At 40.1% G+C, this 16,188-nt stretch overlaps 2 protein-coding genes across 2 annotated transcripts in view; one reads left to right on the forward strand and one right to left on the reverse strand.

The window, feature by feature from the left end:
- LOC136865261 (UDP-glycosyltransferase UGT5) overlaps positions 1-14,123 on the reverse strand; it is a 48,424-nt gene extending 34,301 nt beyond the window's left edge. The window contains exon 1 of the mRNA XM_067142397.2: positions 13,989-14,123. The gene's annotated coding sequence lies outside the window, so the exon portion shown is untranslated. The remainder of the gene's footprint in view (positions 1-13,988) is intronic.
- The window catches only part of LOC136864344 (lachesin), a 512,637-nt gene that overhangs the window by 89,026 nt on the left and 407,423 nt on the right, over positions 1-16,188 (forward strand). The gene's annotated exons all lie outside the window — the stretch shown is intronic.

Genomic DNA, 16,188 nt, shown 5'->3' on the forward strand with positions numbered 1-16,188 from the left:
GGACTGGCTGCATAAGGAATAGTATTACTACCATCGCTCATACCTCGGTCACTTTAATATTATCAAAGCCAATGATGAGACTAAGACAGGTCAATGAAAGTAACAAAATTATTCTAGCCCACACCAGAAGACCTGGTGCACTGTAAACAGTACATCTCGCCAGTAAAGGCATATGAAACTAATAAGCTGCTTTAGCGATCGTAAATTGCACTGTGCAACCACGAGAAGTGATTTTAAAGAACCTTCACCTAAATTATACAACGATTCCCTTTACACGTACCATATTACTCAAGCACAGATAATTTTCCTTCACTGGAAGCTGTAAACATAGTGATGAATTATCAACCTGACAGCTGGAAATAAATCCACTATCATCTGTCTCTGAAAGATCACGCTTCTCTAAGTAGGCGAACTAGGGAAATGAGATGTGAGGTAGTTTCCCGTTTCTTTCTTCATTGAGCGATAAGACACCATCACATAACAATGTGCCAAGTTGGGCTGACGATCTTCACAACATCTGGCACAGAGTTTGGGCGATAACATTTTTGTTCTTTCATCCCTCTTCATGAAACCTAGTCCTTTGGATTTGCCAATATTAAAAGTAACTAAATGACTGATGATAGTACAGTAAACGCCATTCCTGATGCAGCCAGTCTCTGCAGGCATATAACTGGGCTTAATCAACAAAGTACCGACTCCATGTAAGTGAGAAAATGCCAGGAAATAAGAGGAAGTTGAACAAGAATAAGAAACGATATAAACAAACTATACAATACAAACAAGACATTTTGTGAATGATTTGTTTAAAAATTCAGTAGAATTTTGAAAATTCAACGGCATTCTATAATAATTTAATGATAAGTGAAGTGCAACTAAATTAGTCCACTGAGCAAGTTGCAAATAGAGAATTCACAGTGGCTTGCAGACCGAACGCTGGAATGGATAACTGTCTAGATGTGATTTTGTATATAACAGTCAGCAATCAACTACTTTTCTTGAAACATTTTCTGGAAAACTTATTTGCCTAATAAACGTAGCGAACTTCTTATAAGGCTGTTTCACTACGAAATAAATTGATTACATGATTAAAATAAATAAATAAATAAATAAATAAATAAATAAATAAATAAATAAATAAATAAATAAATAAATACATTTCTAAAAGTCTAACAGTCCTTTAGGAATGCGTGGCTGACGAGATAGGCAGGCTATGGTGCACTGGATTCGGCCGATGTTCTAGACTTATAGAAAAGTAAACGAAAGGCCTGATTTATTTGACTGCATAGCGTCTCTTTATAGCGTTCGTTGTACTTCTATAAATTAATGTTGTGAATTATATGTAGTGATACAGATTAGTGGAAAAGCATTAATGTGTAGTTATTATAATTATCCCGGTCTAGAAAGCCAAGAATAACGGCCGAGAGAATTCGTAGTGCTGACCACACGGTACCTCGTAATCTGCAGGCCTTCGGGCTGAGCAGCGGTCACTTGGTAGGCCAAGGCCCTTCAAGGGCTGTAGTGCCATGGAGTTTGGGGTTTGGTTTGTATTATAATTATTTTTCAGTTCACTTTTAGCTAAAGCACGTTAATATTTTACCATATCGATTTGCCGGCATTCGTAACGATTTCCACAACAGTGATATATTATTTTCTTACTTTCTTTTTATAAATACAGTAATTTCTACTCTTACAATATACGTGTGTAACTTCTTTATTTTAGATGTTTAGTGAAGTGATTTTGTCTTCGGTGTTCTAAGAATTCATAGCTTATTTTCAGCACATGATGGGTACAGGAAGGCAATGTGTGTGTCCATCCATTGTCCCGTTCTCCACACGGTCGGGTATGAAGGCAGTTGAATCTTCATTGCGAGTTTTTCGACCGGATGCCCTTCCACACCTCAACTTCATCCTAGGTAGAGGTGTTAATAGGATAAAATGATTGACGTGATATATGATTGTAGAAAGCAGGGGCGTAGATAATTATTCTGTCTGGGGAGGGGGGTGATTAGCAGTGTTAGTGTCAGATTTTTAGTTTCTTGAAATGTTTAACCAACAATTAACCTTTACCTGCAAGTAGATAAAAAAGCAGCTACGCTGGAATGTAATTCATAAAGTGTTGACTTTCCCTACTATTACACCATTCTTCCGTGCCTTGAACACTCATGAATTTCAGTTTCTGAAGTTTACACCACTTCTTCTGGTCTTTTGTCCGACTCGTTGGCTGAAAGGTCAGCGTACTGGCCTTCGGTTCAGAGGGTCTCGGGTTCGATTCCCGGCCGGGTCGCGGATTTTAACCTTCATTGGTTAATTCCAATAATCCGGGGGCTGGGTGTTTGTGCTGTCCCCAACATCCCTGCAATTCACGCACCACACATAACACTATCCTCCACCACAATAACACGCAGTTACCTACACATGGCAGATGCCGCCCACCCTCATCGGAGCGTCTGCCTTACAAGGGCTGCACTCGGCTAGAAATAGCCACACGAAATTAAAATTCTGGTCTCTTGAAACGTTTAACAAGGATAATATTTTTTTCTAAATTCTAACAATCTGTCAGTCGCATAACATATCGAGTTAGCAAGATCGTCCAAAACATCTAATGGTGTCGCTGGAACTGAACGGTGAATTGACAGGAGAGTCAGTCCATTCAATTTAGTCTGAAAAAATAGGTGTAATTATTTATCATTGAAACTGAAATACCGAGCTCAATAGCTGCAGTCGCTTATGTGCGGCCAGTATCCAATATTCGCGAGATAGTGCATTCGAACCCCACTGTCGGCAGCCCTGAAGATGGTTTTCCGTGGTTTCCCATGTTAACACCAGAAAAGTGCTGGGGCTGTACCTTAATTAAGGCCACGGTCGCTTCCTTCCCAGTCCTAGCCTTTTCCTGTCCCATCGCCGCCATAAGACCTATCTGTGTCGGTGCGACGTAAAGGCAATAGCAAAAAAAAAAAAAAAAAAAAAGACTGAAATATTATTATTACGGTATCATAGGCTACCTAGGTAATGTTGAGATATAAATGATTAGGTGAAAGTATCTTTAACAAGCGATTCATTTACTCACCTGTCCAGTTGTACTTCTTTTAATCCTTTTATGAGGGGAAAATTACTTCTCTGCTTTGGCAGTTGACATTGGAGGTTTGGCTAAAATGTATAGAAAAGTATAAATGTTTGTGTACATCTCTTTGTTGCCCAAACTAATGCCAGTCATCGCACATGAGAACCTTAGATATTAATTTATGCATTTCCTTCTCCACAAATGCAGTTCAGCAACATCTTCAGCACAGCCGTCCATATCTCTCATGTAAAATGTAACTAGGGTGAGAAACTCCTTCGCCATTTCACTGCCTTTCACATACACTTCACTGGTTGCAGCTGGAAAACCCAGAAGCACTTATGCTGTGAAAACCTATATTTCAAATGTGTAACAAAACAATTCAGGTATGGGGTATACACTGCCACTCGGAAATATTCTTCTGCACTCCGGGTCACATAATTTGGCCTGTTTTTTCGATCCCTGTTAATCATGGAATTGAGATTGAAATGTCCAATTTTTGACAAATTTCCTCTACTTCGAAAAGAGCCCCGAATATTTCTTTAGCATCAGCTCTTAGAATTTCCATTTCATGTATGTATTGTCCCTCAAGTAAAGGGTGAGTTTTGGGAGGATTTTGTTCAATACTCGACCATATTCAAAGACTTCAGCTATCAACAAGAGGGAGATTATAAATTCGCATCGCAGAATAGAGCAAAGGAGGGAGTTTGCTTCTTAAGATGTACCTGACGAATCTTTTGACCAGCCTGATATTATTTTCAGTGTTTCTATCAATGGCTCAAGAAGCTGTAGTAAATCGGTGACTGCTTCATAGTTCTCAATCCAGCCTTTTTCAAAGGTTTTGAAGTAGGTGAATCATCAAATGCCGGCCCCACTTGGTGTAGGGGTAGCGTGCCTGCCTCTCGCCCGGAGGCCCCGGGTTCGATTCCCGACCAAGTCAGGGATTTTCTCTCGACCTGAGGGATGGTTCGAGGTCCTAAGTGATTAGAATTGAGGAGCTATCTGACAGTGAGATGACGGCCCTGGTTTCCAAAGCCCAGTATAACGGCCGAGAGGATGCGTCGTGCTGACCACATGGCCCCTCGTAATCAGCAGGCCTTCGGGCTGAGCAGCGGTCGCTGGACAGGCCAGAGCCCTTTCAAGGGCGTTAAGTGCCGTGGGGTTTGGTTTTGGAATCATCAAATCTTTCAACACTATAAACACTACTTTTCTCTTACTATATAGGAAAACGTTATGAGCTGTCCCTATAACTCTTAAGCGCTTTCGAACAGTTAGCACTTCACGAGATTTATACACAGATACGTTAAGGGATTGAGCTGAACAGTGAGCATACAGTGCAGTAAGATGTGCTTCTCCGACTACAGCTTGCGTTCCTTGGAGATTTCCAGACATATTGGCGGCTCCATTGTAGCCCTGTCCCCTTAAATACTGTATATCAATCCCAAGCTTAAATATTTTCTCCAGCATTGAGGCTGCTAATCCTCTTCCAGATAAATCAGTACCTGGAATGAATTTTAAAAGGTCCACTCTAAGTGTATGAACTGGAGATCAAATATCAACATAATGAACACAAAGAGAAGTCTGCTCAATTCCACTGACATCTACACATTCATCCAGTAACACAGAAATACATTTTTCTCTATACTCTTTCAACTCATTCACTCAGAATCACTGTATAACAAGATTCAATAACTTAATTTCGTATTGTTCGACTGCTATACTTATCCCTTTTAGCAGGGCCTTCTAATGCTTCTTTTAATTCAGTGTCTATAATAGATGGGTATCTTAATATGGCACGAATGTTTCCTCATTAAATATGTATGATCTGCATAATTTATCGTGCCATAGCCATTATTAACTCACAGCTATTTCTTGCATTCTGCATAAAATCACAGTTTCAATTGTGGGTATTAGTTTCTGTCTCCTCTTGGCTATTGTTTGCTGTTTTACAGTATCTATCTGGTTTTCAATAGATTTTGTAGGATTCGCTTTCACAGACAAAAAAGTAGTCTGCTGTTCACATGTTACTTATGAACTGAGTGTTTATCAAAGCATTCCACTGCTTTCTTAGAATTTGTAAATTAGTTTCTGCGCGCAAGGAACTCAGAGGCGGCTGTGAATTCTTTCCAGCTTCTGACTTTGATAAAGCCACACTTTATTTGCAGTAATCTCCATCTTCGCCACTGGAATAAGCAAGCCATTTCCATCTTGATAACCACTTAGGCCCTATACTGAAATTTGAGATTTCAACCCTTTGCTTGGAAGTGTGTTAAGACTGGAAACTGATATGTTTCATCTGGCACCCATATATTGCTTATAATTTCAAACCAATCACTACCATGTAAGCCGATTTTGTTTACAAACTTACAGATATCATTCCTTACTGCTGGATCAGTAATTGTAAAAAAACTTGTTGATTCCTCGGAACCAAGTGAATTTAGATTAGACCTGGAGTTTGAACGTGTTAGTCGTGTACTTACAAACTCTTTGCCTTTTCCTGAATGCCTTATATCCTACTTTTACTGTCTTGAAACTTTATTAGGAGAAATATACAATTGAAGTTTGCCTCTTACAAGGCACTGATTTCATTATAGGTAGTGAAACAAACATGGCACATGTATACTTTCTCGCAACACAACAGCTGTTTGTCACGAACGCCAGAGCTACCTAAGGTCACCCACGCAGCACTCTTGCCCGCTAGACGCTATTTCAAAGTCAGTGAATAAAGTCAATGCGAAATACTTCAAATGTTGTCATTTGAGCCACTCCCAGATAAATTTCAATAAAATGAAGGAGTTTGATGCTGCTTCGATCAGTATTTATTTATTTACTCGAGTCAGAAGCATACAATAGAACTTTTTTGTTTTGATTTTTACATTACAATTTAGTAACAATAAAACAGAAAGAATGTTTACACATATATGCCAAAATTGTATTAAATAGTCTTTGCCCAGAAGCGAGCAACTGCGACTGCATTTGCTTGTGCCTTGAGTAAATCCTCCTCACTGCAAGAATCAGGGCAACACGAGCACTGGCACAGATGCTTGGTAGTCTACACCTCTCCGCATTCCCATAGTGGTGACACATCCAAATATCCCCAATTTTACTAAGTTGTCCTTAAGGGGCCCATTCACAGTCGAGCGGGTTGGCGAGCCCGTTCGTGACCTTGGTCGCACTGACCGGCTCGAAGGTGTATGGGGGGTTGTTGAGGGTTGGGCTCGAGGTTGGGTCCGTGTTGGCGGTTCGACTGCTAAACCAGCGAACCCGACCGGTTCGCCAACCCGTCAGTGTGTGTATGGCCACTACCTGACCGGCTCACTGCGGTTTCGTCTGTAGCTTAATTTGGTTTCTGTGTGAGTTAATTAGGCCTACCTCAAATAACAATGACTTTTGAGAAGAATAAGCAGTTCCGGGAAGAATTTATTGAAATGTACCGGGCGAGTCCTGGAGCTTTCCGAGCCTTCCGTCACGCAATGCCTTCCATGTGTTAGTGCGACATTCGAACACTAATAATAATAACAATAACAACAACAATAATAATAGTAATAATAGTAATTTGAAGAAGAAGAATCCATGGTCTCCCGATTCTCTCGTACAAATATTATTAGCCTATAGACCATTGTGCTATGACATATATGACTCTCGCGCCTCTGCACTTAACTTGTTAATACTGTAAGTATGTATCATACATTACTACAGTAGTGGCATTTTCTGTATTTCATAATTAGTAGTGAAATAACATTTCCCAAACTAATCACTTTCAAAAGAATATTACGTTTGTTTTATAAAAACGATCTTATAATACATCATCATCATCATCATCATCTGTTTACCCTCCAGGGTCGGCTTTTCCCTCGGACACAGCGAGGGATCCCACCTCTACCGCCTCAAGGGCAGTGTCCTGGAGCTTCAGACTCTTGGTCTGGGATACAACTGGGGAGAATGACCAGTACCTCGCCCAGGCAGCCTCACCTGCTATGCTGAACAGGGGCCTTGTGGAGGGATGGGAAGATTGGAAGGGATAGGCAAGGAAGAGGGAAGGAAGCGGCCGTGGCCTTATGTTAGGTACCATCCCGGCATTCGCCTGGAGGAGAAGTGGGAAACCACGGAAAACCACTTCGAGGATGGCTGAGGTGGGAATCGAACTCACCTCTACTCAGTTGACCTCCCGAGGCTGAGTGGACCCCGTTCCAGCCCTCATACCACTTTTCAAATTCCGTGGCAGAGCCGGGAATCGAACCCGGGCCTCCGGGGGTGGCAGCTAATCACGCTAACCACTACACCACAGAGGCGGACCTTATAATACATCACAATCAAAATTGCGTAGGCCCACTTACGTGCAAATATTCCGACTGCAACGTATCGAAGATTGCCCAACACGTCTCAGGAATGATTTTTCCAAGTAGCTGAGGAGATATTACACTGCTAAATTTCAGGTCATCATAGCTTCTCCCTGTCGCTAGAAATCGCAATGTTACAATTAACCTCTCTTCAGCACAGATGGTATCTCTCCTGTTTCTCTATGTTTGGCCGAATCAACTCCAATTTTTCGCAAAAACTGTCGCTATCCATACGCAGAAAGTTCTTATAATCTGCAGGTTCTTGTACGCACAGAGTTCTTAATAGGCTGACGTGTGAAAATCCTGGTTTATCTCTCAACCATTCCTTCATTCACACACGTTCCTTCTTCTTTACATCATTGCACAAATTCTGCAACAGCTACAGCCACTTTGGAATGTTTTCGTTGGGCCATAACAAAAACACTTTTTTGCTAGTGGCTTTACGTCCCACCGACACAGATAGGTCTTATGGCGACGATGGGATAGGAAAGGCCTAGGAGTTGGAAGGAAGTGGCCGTGGCCTTAATTAAGGTACAGTCCCAGCATTTGCCTCGTGTGAAAATGGAAAACCAAGGGAAAACCATCTTCAGGGCTGCCGACAGTGGGATTCGAACCCACTTTCTCTATAACAAAAACTAGGCAATGCACATACTATTTGCAATACAGACTGGCGGACTGGTCCGCCAACGGGTTCGCCAGTGTATGGTCACCGTCGAGCCAGTCGGGTTCGGGGTGTGGATTTTATACATGGACGGGCTCGCCAACCGGCTCGACTGTGAATGGGCCCCTTAAGACTTCCCAACACCTGTTCTTAACCTGTTCATTGATCTCCATGTGAATCAGTCCAAGTTGTGTCCGGTTGGTAAGCATTCAGCTAGTTTTGTCCATATTTGAAGATGACTTGTTCTGGCTGCCCACAATTTTTCTCTGGCTTTCTTCAGGGATGTATTTAGTGGAGATGTTGACTGTAGGAAGCTCCGCCAAGATTTCAATCTATGCTTTGGTGGAATGTGTCTGTGTAATGGATGTAGCTCATTTTCTTCAACTTTATTCCTTTCGGCATTTGCGGCTACTTCCTAGCGTATATCAGGAGGAGCAATTCCTGCCATTCAATACAGTTTGTCAATATTTTAGTTGGCTTCAAACATCCAGTAATTAGTCTCGCAGTTTCATTAAGGGCCACAACTACTTGCTTTGCATGGGCGAATTTGTACCACACTGGGCAGGCATATTATCAGAAACGTTAACGATATATACCTAAACATTCCTTCTTCCCCAAACTTACGACCAAAATATGCGCTAATCTATATATCGTCTTATAGGTTATGGTTGTACAACTCACGCTTGGACTTTGCACACAATAAAACTAATTATTACCATTTTACAACGAATTCATAGGAGTAGCATTTGATTGATCATACAGTTAAACATAAATTAGATTATTGCAGAGGTAACAGCATATCTACACGTAGGTTTCTCCCTACATTTCGATCTGAGCCGATCACAGCCGAGTGAAAGACAAAACCCAATTGATATTGTGCGACAAATCGTTACACTACACAATTATACCACGAAAGTACAGGTCATTCCTGTCTGAGGCTTCCTGGTCGAATACAGAGGTTCCCTGCCGAAAAATACACTCCAAAATTAAAGAATTCCGATTTATTGCGTAGAAAAGATCTTATTACATACAGAAGAACACAGCATTTATGTAACCGGATGAAGATACGGGTGACTTGTGAGACATCCAGAAGTTTGTTTCCGGCTGATCGGCGTACAAAACCACTCCGCTTTATGAGGCAATATACACCATAACTGAAGAGATCGATCCCTCATTATCTTTCAAAGCTTCCATTGGTTTACAGGGAAGAATTTATTTTTAAATGTTCATTTTTTGGAGCGCCATGTTCCTATCATCGGAAAGTTTTCGTACATCATTCAGCTGTAGGCCTACGTCCTTGATTGAGAGTAAGCGACTGAAGATATAACGAGGAATGTGACCAGTCATATTGAAATAAGGGAGTTGTTTAGGCTTACCTCTTATCGTGCGTTTTCCAGGCGATAACATTGTCAGTGTCTAGCCTGTTGTTATGTAACCTCCACTATCTGTTCGCTTCTTATGGAGATAATACCCATCACAAGCGAACATGTATAGTAATGTTAGTTCCGAATTAATTAGATATTTGAAAGAACATTGAAGATTAAGAGAGGCAAGGTGATATACAGTATCTACACTCATTTTTATCTTTGAAAGGCACTTTGTTGATCATTCATTAGAGAGATTCAGAGATTGATATATTTTCTCGTTCCTAGGCTTTACAAGCCATCGTAATGCCACGACATTGTGACAGTTAATACATTTATATTTCTTAAGAAAGTCATTGTTATTTTTATTCTTTGGAAAACCCAGCAAGTGGCTACGTGGTTTGCGCCCCCTAGTTGTCAGCTTGAATTCGGGAGATAGTGGGTTCGGACCCCACTGTCGACAGCCATGAACATGGTTTCCCGTGGTTTCCTATTTTCATGCCGGGCAAATGCTGGTACTGTTCCTTAATCAAAGCCGCGCTCGATTCGTTCCCTCTCCTAGAACTTTCCAATCCCATCGTCGCCGTAGGATATGTATGTGTCGGTACGACGTAAGCAAATTGTAAAAATAAAATAAAACATCTTTGGAAAGGGAGTATCAAGTGGGAAAAGGATGATCACTTTGGCTTGCCCGTCGTTTTCCAAACTCGATAGAAACACTAAGCGCTTATATTCCAGACCCTTATGAGTGACGAAAAGCGGTAACTTTTGCCAATATTAGTGACGAAGAAAGAATTTTTTTACAAGTTGTTCTTAGAAATAAAACTAGAACAAGAACTAAATGAGGCCACAGCAGTAGTTGCAAATAGAGGATTGTGGCGACATTTAGTAAATTCACAGAGGCGTGCAGACTGAACGCTGAAAGGCATAACGGTCTATAATGATGATGTATGTATGTTGTTCTTTAACGTCGCACCGATACGCATACGTCTTATGGCGACGACGGGACAGGAAATGGCTAGGATTGGGAAGGAAGCGGCCGTGGCCTTAATTAAAGTGCAGCCCCAGCATTTGCCTGGTATGAAAATGGGAAACTACGGAAAACCATCTTCAGAGCTGCCGAGAGTGGGGTTCGAACCTACTATCTCCCGAGTGCTGGATACTGACCGCACTTAAGCGACTGCAGCTATCGAGCTCGGTAAAGAAAGAAATGGCTGAGGCAAAAGGAAAATAGGAGTTTCCCTGCAAAAGGTCGTGTCTTCCTACCGAAGATAATCTTGTACGTATGATAGAACCAATTGGTGCCGCGTACTAAGCATAATAATAATAATAATAATAATAATAATAATAATAATAATAATAATAATAATAATAATAATAATAATGTTATTTGCTTTACGTCCCACTAGCTACTTTTACAGTTTTCGGAGACATCGAGGTGCCAGAACTTAGTCCCGTAGGAATTCATTCAAGTGCCAGAAAATCTACTGACACAAGGCTGACGTGTTCCAGCACCTTCAAATACCACCGGAATAAACCAGGATCGAACCTGCCAAGTTGGGTTCAGAAGGCCAGCATCTCAACTGGCTGAGCCACTCAGCCCGGCACTATGAATTGCTTATTGGGAGAGGAATGTAACCAAAGCTGTTGTTACTGTATGTATTTTGTATATCTCAGGCCTCTGGGTACAGAAGACGAACACGTAACTAAACGAGCTACTTCGCCAAGAGTAAATACATAAGACTGATGATCATGACATTCTTAATTACTCCTGTATGGTACAATTAGTACTGAAAAGTTAAAACTTTAAAAAACTCAGCAGAAAATGTGCACTGTGGGCTCCTTCATTTGTGTTACTCTTTAAGCTTGTCAACAACTATTTTCATGATAATCTTTTTAAAATTTAATTGCAATTTTGATATGCTGCGTAATTCAGTACTGTGCTAAAACATTGATTTATATAGCCTAGATAAATCCAATTATTTCCCATTTTAATGGTTTCATTACAACGTTATATTATTTGTAGTGGTCATTGCATTACATAACCTTTGTATTGGGGGATCTAATGACTTTGCCACACACTATCATAAGAGTTAGTAGTGGGACAAGACTTAATTTCACCCTGCCTTAGATATACATACCATAGATAGCATAGATAGCATTTCTACTTTATTGACCGTTCTTCTGACAACTTGTCGATCCTTTTGGCATGTCTGTCTAAATCTTTGAATTATTAATCACTGTGATAAATTGCATAATTCCCTCTCACGTCTGAATGATTTACCTCACTCCAAATACCTTTTACGGCCTAACTAAAGGTTCTTGGCTTACTTCCAAAGACTCCACAATTTAAAGTAAAATTCATCATCTTCTTTAGCTTTCTCCTGTTACCAGGCTATTTGTACGAGGAAACTGCTTTTCTGGAAGCATTTCTGAAGTGCGTTCATTATATCTATCTCCTTTTGTCTTTTTACCAGGCTATACATGATCGTTGTTATCGCAGACTAGTTTAAAACCGTACCCAAGTCACGTTAGAATTGCTGGGAATGAACTCGTGGATGAAAGAGCATAGACCTGTGAATATACCAGCAATGGATATTATTTTCTCAGCTACGTCAAACCATCGTGGCGTCCTGGGAATCGGAGTAGCTAGCTATCCGAACTCCCAAACAAGTTGAGCGCAATTTGGCGGTCCCCTTTCCGGCCTTCGCGGAGAGAGGCCGCAGTTTTGTGTAGGCTGAGGGTAGGTCATGGACGATTTACGTACTGTTACCTCCTAAAGAGGGAACCCCCTCCACAGTGTGTTCTTGTGGTATCGAATTCACCATGACCTACATCCTCTGGCCTAAGACGGATCCTCGGCCTGCAGGAGACACTCGAACTCATACTAGATGATGACGCGACTACTGCTGATTCCCTCATTCAATTTGTGTGTGAGAGTGGATTAATCAACGTCTTGTAACTCCTTGAAAGTGATCCCCTGTGGGAGGTGGCGGTAGTATAGCACCCACGGTATCCCCTGCCTGTACGTTGTGGTTAGAAAGGAAGGGAAATCCACTTAAGAAAGTTTCGATATTTTCGTAATTGGGCTTAGTACTTAGTGATTTAATGTAAGAAGTGCAAAATCTAAGCTAGCTAAGATTATAACAGACACTTACAGACACCGAAAAAATGCGAACTTTAAGGTAATAATAATAATAATAATAATAATAATAATAATAATAATAATAATAATAATAATAATAATAATAATAACAGAAATGTGTATATGAAAGTGTTTATGTGGAGTGTAGAAGTGAAACATTGATAGTAATTGGTGTAGAAAAATGAGAATTGCAGCATTATAAATATTGTTTTACCGAAGATGCTGAGTGTACGATGGGTAAGTCAGCCCACAAATGAATAATTATTGACCGAGCTCGATAGCTGCAGTCGCTTAAGTGCGGCCAGTATCCAGTATTCGGGAGATAGTAGGTTCGAACCCCACTGTCGGCAGCCCTGCAAGTGGTTTTTCCGTGGTTTCCCATTTTAACACCAGGCAAATGCTGGAGCTGTACCTTAATTAAGGCCACGGCCGATTCCTTCCCACTCCTAGCCCTTTCCTGTCCCATCGTCGCCGTAAGACCTATCTGTGTCGGTGCGACGTAAAACAACTAGCAAAAAAAATATTGAATGAATATGGAGAGGGGAGGACCATTTGGACCATTTTGTGAAATCTGACCAGAGTAAAAAATATTTATAGATTGACAGGACACATGGTGGAATACCCAGATCTTGTTCAGTCAAATTTTGAGGGGAATAATATGAGGGGAAAGCTGCTATAAATACGACAAACAGATTATTGTAGATGTAGGAAGCAATAGCTGAGTAAAGATAAAGACATTAGCACAGGATACAGTGGTTATGAAGAGGTGCATCAAATCAAACAACAACAATGCGAGAAGATGAAAGTAACAATGCCAATGAAAATGATGGCAATAATGATATTCGCAGCGAATAGTTAATTAATTAATTAATGGCGTATTGCCTGGTGCGGATCCTTCGATTAGATACCATATAGGCGACCTGCGCGTGTCCCTGGCTAAGGTGAATTCGAATGTTGAAGACGACACAAACACCCAGTCACCAAGCCACAGGAATTAATCAATGAAAGTTAAAATCCCCGACTTAGCCGAGAATCGAACCCGGGTCTCCGTGGACTAAAAGCCAATATTCTAACCATTTAGCCATGTAACCAGATATAATAAAAAGTAAATGGATTTATTTAAATTCAGTGGAATTAATTTGAAAAACCTTCCAATCACTACTACTTATACTGCTAGATGTGGGCGATTTTCATGTGATTTTGATATGTCAATCGTGACTCGCATTCAGTCATGCATCTGTCAAATTTTTCAGGAAGTTTGTAATCAAATTAATGCTGACTAACGCGGTAAAGATTTCTGAAGACAGTGTCCAAGAACAATTCAGTAATAGTGCTGATGGGTTATTGTCGACTTGTTAATGAACAATCGATTTATTGCATTTTTATTAAAGCACTTTTAATCACTGTAAAATGTACTTACCGTGCAGGAATTACGTGTTATTCCAGTTGTCAAAAGTATCACTTCATGCTCACAACAAATTCAAATCTCCTTCATCGCACGTTGCTTATTATGAACTCACTTTTTAATAATCAGTCGATTATTATCTAGAAGAACTCATCTCGATCTAAAGCGAATGGACGGAGCCGTCTTTCGGATGGCATCATAACTACACAATCCTCCTCTTGCGGCGCTGCTGTCGTTGTAGCTGATTATATTTAGTCATCAAATGAAGAGTGGCATACACAATGAAGATGACGTCATGATAGCGTGCCTTCTTGTGATGGCGTGAGCTGTGTTGTGTGAAGAAAGCAGAGAAAATCCATATTATTGATTTTCTTTTCCCTGTCACTGGACGCTGGAGAGAGATGGTAACAGAGTATTGACCTAAATTGACCTTACCTGTTTATGGCGCTAAATTTGAATACATTTAAATATAAGATGACGCATTTTTTTAAGTTTTTCGTTCGGGTTGAGTAGTTAAGCTGAGTAGTTGTTCTATGTACAGCATATTACGTACAGGTTGCCGACGTTACCAGTACGTAATATCTGTTACTACTTCTTGGAGGAATTCTCACCTGTAGTTAGAAAATATTCATAGATAACTATAAAAATGGGCTAGAGTAGGGGTCTTCAATTGGTAGACTCCGGTACAGATTCGGACTCCGGTGATTTTTATCCCGGGCTTGCACGGTGTCAAGAGTAAGAAACAAACAACGAATTACGATTAAAACTTTAAACTTAGTTTAGAGACTAATGTGCGACTTACTGTACACGTCCCCTGGCGTAGAAAAATATTATTTTCATAGATGACTATATATGACAGTGAACAGAATTTATATTTGCTCCGAAGATGGCAATGCGTGTTTACTTGCTTTACAGTGACCTTTGAAGGTGCTCAAATACGTCAGCCTCGTGTCGGTAGATTTAACGGCACGTAAAGGAACTCCGACTGGATAAAATTCCGTCACCTCGGCATCTCCCGAAAAGCGTAAAAGTAGTTAGTGGGACGTAAAACAATACCAACCGCGTTACGTTTGGCAGTGCTATTTGAGGATTACAAGCAGCAAACAAAGCCAGGCTTGTACACAAACATTGTATGTACAGAACAACTATTAACTGTCAATTTACTTCCTGCAGAATCCGTACAGCGTTAAAAAGTGAACTACTTTGTTACCACTTTCTTGAAATCTATGAATAATATTTCTACTAGATTTTCAAACATGTTGATAATTTCTAACGTAGTTATAATGAGCACAATTCAAAATCATGCTTATCATGCTTTCTTTCCCAAAATTTCCTGCTAAAAACTTAATCAGAAAACTTAATTCTATAATCATATGGGGAAATATGGTGACAGTGATTGCTTAAAACAATCGATTTATAATGGGATTGTCTAAGGTACATACAATGCTTTTGTGTATGCCTGGTTTTGTTTACTTGTTTAGTTTATGACTACTCAGATATCCGTGGGATCGTTGACGCACATGAACGTTACTTATAGCTGTTCTTGAGTAATGTTCTATTCTTGAACATGAATTAAAACTGAGTTTCTAACTATAGTCTTCTGTCTCTCTCTTTTTCTCTTGATACGAAACTCTCGAATCTCCCTGTATCGAACCGTCATTTTCTGGAAACGATTGTGCCAGTGAGTAATTGACCATTCACTATAGATGTGAGTGGAATGAGGAAAATCAAATTAGATTTTAGGCACATTTAAGGCTGGTAATCTCGATATTTTGTCCCTTAAATGAACAACCACTAAGCTGAGAATATAAAGTTTCTTAATTTCATTTAATAATGTATTAATATAATTTAATAATTCTCTAAATATTTGACAGAATTGGATAGATTTCACGAGCTATAAAACTGTAATTATATTTGAGGCTTTCTGCATCGAGAAGCAAGTCCACAAACTGACTAATGAGTATTTCTCTAAGACGTCTACTCACTGAGTTAACTTTAAAGCCCTAGGTGTAATCTTTTACTTAAGTTCGGTGAGAGTTACGGAAATAAACAACCATGAAAAACCACCCGATAGTTTGTTGCAATGAACACATGTTGGCGTATTGTTTTCGATTAATTCATGGAATACACCCTATTACTCTAATTTGTAGAATTTGAAATTGCCATCAGAAAGACAAATGTTGGAGCTAGCGCTATACACACTATTTTCACATTA

This window comes from Anabrus simplex, chromosome 1 (genome assembly GCF_040414725.1).
Source record: "Anabrus simplex isolate iqAnaSimp1 chromosome 1, ASM4041472v1, whole genome shotgun sequence".
Taxonomy (NCBI): Eukaryota; Metazoa; Arthropoda; class Insecta; order Orthoptera; family Tettigoniidae; genus Anabrus; species Anabrus simplex.